Here is a 4,568-nt window from a genome sequence, read left to right as displayed (position 1 = left end):
ATTTTCTTACCACCAAAAGTATTTTTTTTCTCGCAAGCCAATCTAATCGTTACCACTGGTAACTGAAAACAAAGTCAGCATTAATTATGCAGAACCAACTTGAAGTAAAGAAAATGTTACATTTTTGGAGACGTCCGCACTGCGTTTAGTGTTTTGATGCTATGACTGGTAAAACAGAAGGAAAATCATTAGATTAAAGCGATTCTTTCCTCACAAAGAAAATACAATGCAGACAAATAGAGAACGGTAAAAAACTTAGGGCTGAATTCGGGTCGCATTGTAAAATAAAGGGGTTCATGTTATATTTCTTCTCCAAAGGCATTTTTTGGGGGTGGAAAAGGAGAAAATTTCGCTTTCCACGTAATGACACATGAGGCTAATTAAGTGTTCGTTACTCTTCAGATTTGCACCTTATTAAATAGATAGCTCATGCCACCGTCTCATTTTTACGCTGAATAAAAAACTAAACAGTTAATCACTGCTTATTCCGCAGTAGCGCAGAAATGTTTTTTTATAACGTTTTGTTGGTTATAAAAGATGTGAGATCTAATTCCAACATTTGTTTCCGCCAACGGTGGGAATAAAATGATAAAAACTCTCGCCATACCCCTCCAACTCGTCTTTCCCTTTTTTTTATTTTTATTTTTTATTCTTGAAGACTGCGACCGATGAAACCGAATGAAAAAGCTAAATATTTTCCTTCAAAAGAAAATCATAAACATCAAGAGATCGGGAAAAAGAGAAACTTGTAAGTTGTTCTGTCTGCAGTGCAGAGCTATTACGACTCGTTAAGAAATTTCCAATTCAACTTTGGGAATCCATTTCTCAAAAGCTAGAGTTTTCAACCGGCTAACGAGGATGTAAAAAGGCGGGAAAAAAAGTGACGCCATCAAGCAGACAGGTTGATCTTTTCACAAAACCTTAACGTCAAATTTTTCTGATAATTTTGTACAGATAAGATAAATTTTCATCACTTTGAGGAATAAAGAATTATTTTGGATTCTTTGAAGCATTTTATTGTCGACGTAGTTCCTTCGCACTGCCATTAATACATACTCACACAACGTTTATCCTCCAATTACGAAATTATCTATATTTGCATCAGACTACGCCAACCTATAAGTGAGCAGTTTTAAAAAAGAGATTGCAAAATTTGTTTTTTTTCCTAACTTGACTTATCCAAAAATCGCAAAATTCGAAGGAATGTGTGCGCCGCATTTAGTGGTTTGATGCTGTGAATGATGAAACCGAATGAAAATCATTGACGCGATACTTGCCCTACAAAGAAAATATAACGCAGACACGAAGAGAAACGTAAAAAAAAAAAAGTAGGGGCTGAATTAGGGTTCTCATTGTAAAATAAAGGGGTTTATGTTATATTTTTTATCATTTTTTTAGCGCAGAAAATGGAAAAAATTCCGCTTTCGCCGTATGACACATGACGCAAATTTTGTGTTCGTTACTTTCAGATTTGCACCCCATTGAATAGATTAACCATGTCACTGTACCATTTTTACGCTGACTAAAAACAAAACACGTAAGGAAGCGAAATATTTTTCACTGACTATTCCGCAGTAGTACAAAATTTTTGTTTGAAAGTTTTTGAAGCTTTCAAAACCTTATAAAAGATGTCAAATCTAATTCCAACATTCGTTTCTCAAGAGCGCGAATAGAATGATAAAACCCTCGTCAGACCCCTCCAACTCCTATTTCCCCTTTTTTTCTCATTTTTGAAGATTTCATTGGCACCTGTTGGTTTTGCTAGATTTTCCTTTATTTCGTAAAATGCTCATTATGCTTGGTATATTAAACTTTGGAAATATTTTTCTAACCACGAATATTTTGATCATTTCTGGATTCAAGTTGTGCTTGCGTTTCGACTCTCTCTTTCTCTTGCGCCGTACGCTGTTTTGGCCAGTATGATGTTAATAGTGAGCAATACTATACTGAAATTAAATTATCACAGGGGTTTTAAAAATGTTTAGTTTAGTTCGACCAGTGTCACTTGACAATTAATCAGATTCAAACTTTATAAAATTTATCGCTCGAGTTAGATTCAGAATCTGAGAGTGTAGTCGTTTTAAGCCTGCAGTGCTCCTAAGATCTAGTGCTTAATTCTCACTTCCAGCTGCTTTACAATTCCTTGTAAACTATTCAGAAGAATTCGGTGTGATCTCATCGTTACACCATAAAGCTGATAGATTAAGGTTTTCTCATTAGTGTTTGCTGGAGATTGTACCGAAATCGTAAAGAGATTGTAATTGTTAATCACATCAGTGACTTTAAGGATCGCCGCATCTGTCATGCTTTGTGGCATTTGATCAAGAATGTTTTGCAATTCTTGCGAAATGTCATTAGTATATGTTCACATAGTTATACTTTTGATAACATCGTCCATGACTAGAATAATCCATATTTGCACAAATCGACGAGGGCCTTTATATAGGCAGCTCAAGAGAATGACACTGTATATATTCCTATCTTGACATCATACAGCTGGAATAACCAACAGCGTAATATGCCAGACCTCATTATGAAAAAAAAGTCGTACATGCCTTCAGACTCCTCTAAAAACTATCTCCCGCGAAGTACATCAAATCAAAGCCTCTGGAAAATGGAAACGAAATAGCATTAGTTATGCAGAGCCATCGATCAACTTTCAAGGATGTCTGATAAACACGAATCAAAATGAACATTTCGTGTTTCATGCGATGTCGCGTGACACTTTTCAGCTTTTTGAAATCTCGCAGTCAAAAGAGTGAAAAAAAACAAAATTCCCTCAAGAATCATGCACCAGAATTAGCGAAATAATTTTACTCGGCTGAGCTTCTTAGATTTAATCTGTTCTTCATCCGCATCTACAGTCGCCTCGGCATTGACTTGAAATTTAGGAAATGGAATTACAGTAAGTTGTACATATATTGCGTTCAAAATTATATATTGCAATGCTGGAATGGCACTAAACAGAATGCGAACTGTATAATGAATCATAAATCGTACTTACCCTTAAAACCCCTGGAAAATTTTTCTTGTTTTCTTTTTAAAGAAATCAAACGACAACCGTTAGTAGATGAAACCAAGTGGTACGGACACTTGATAATTTTAGAGATGAAAAGATTTTGTTTTTTATTCTTTTATGATATGACTAATGAAACTGAAAGCTTGAAACTGAAATGGTATTTCTGTATAACACTAGCAGTGCCAATAGCAACAGTAGGGAGAAAAGTTCACTTGATCTAGATCAGTTACTCAGGAGAAAAAAAAACACACACAAAGCGGTCATCTCAGACTAAGGTCATTGCATTAAATCATTTACTGCAAACTTTCATTTCATACCAAGGGATGAGGTGTAATTTTAAATCATTTGCAACGTAATTTCATAAAATAGACAACCAGATTCTGAAGATTACACAATTATGTCGTGATGATTTTATTTATGAATAAAACGAGTTATTTCGCTTTCTAGCTTACTCATATGACTCATTAAACAAGGGATGAGGCGTACTTTTACATCATTTGCAGTGCAATTTTATAAAGCATACAATCAGATTCTGAAGATATAAGACAATTATGTCGAGATGATTTTGTTTATAAAAAAAGAGTCATTTCGCTTTCCGGCCTACTCATATGACTCATTGAACTAATTTCTCGCACGTTATTTTACAGCGGTTTGCTTACTTCATTTGGATCGGTTGTGTAACGATATTTTTAACACTTGATCACACGAATAATATGAATTTTAAGCCATTATGAATCTGACAGTTTTTATTTTACAGTACAAATTTCACTTTGATCATGAATCTCCATCATTTTTTACGAGTTCCCTGAGGTTTGATCTGCGAAAAAAATTTGATGAAAGCTTTAAAAGACACATTTCCCGTATGAAGTTTAGAATTTGAGTATGCTACATCTTTGTGAAGCTTCTCGTTCAAAAGAGTGATCATTTGATAAATTCTCCCTAAAACTTTTAATACAGCCGGTTTAAAGACAGGTGTTGAGAATTATCATAACGTTCAGGTGAACTATGTCTCGATATAACATTAGACCGTCATGAAAAAGCCTTTAATAAAGAAATCAATAATGTGGGATCATTTCCATCTCATAGGTATGGATTTCCTATTGTTATATTTCGATAATACTCATAACCACAGCTGGCTATTACTAATCAAGCATTAGAGAACTTTTTCAGTCCGTCTTTACATACTGTTATCTAAAGGCGCAGGAAGAGGGGAGTGATAGAATTCGAGAACTTTACAAGCGAAAATCTCCTTGGAAAATGTAAAAAATGCTCAAGCTTTTTCGACAAGGTCATCTAGTTCACGATTATTAAGGCATGCAAAACACTGAAGTTCTTTTTTTCCTCTTTCTTTTTTTTTTAATTTTGGCCTTAGGGCTCAGGGAGGAAGAGAAAGCTCAACCCAAATCAAAATGTGACAAATCTTTCTCCGTTTTTAATTTTTGTTATTTTTACTTGAAGGTACTGTGCAAATACCTCAAAAGTTTTGAAGCTTTTTAAATTGTGCCGGCAAACACAAAAAGGGTGACGTCACAACTGTCTCTAAACAGAC

The 4,568-nt window shown here is 34.7% G+C and overlaps 1 long non-coding RNA gene across 1 annotated transcript; it reads right to left on the bottom strand.

Annotated features, from left to right (window-relative positions):
* Positions 1-621: 621 nt before the first annotated feature.
* Positions 622-3,136, bottom strand: LOC148720641 (uncharacterized). The gene is made up of 2 exons (XR_015992934.1): positions 3,005-3,136; positions 622-2,607 (listed from the first exon to the last, which is right to left on the bottom strand). It is a non-coding gene; the product is annotated as an uncharacterized LOC148720641 (long non-coding RNA).
* Positions 3,137-4,568: the final 1,432 nt, after the last annotated feature.

Source organism: Stylophora pistillata, chromosome 11 (genome assembly GCF_964205215.1).
Source record: "Stylophora pistillata chromosome 11, jaStyPist1.2, whole genome shotgun sequence".
Classification (NCBI taxonomy): domain Eukaryota; kingdom Metazoa; phylum Cnidaria; class Anthozoa; order Scleractinia; family Pocilloporidae; genus Stylophora; species Stylophora pistillata.
The sequence above is the reverse complement of the archived record's forward strand: the minus strand, read 5'-3'. Positions and strand labels throughout refer to the sequence as shown.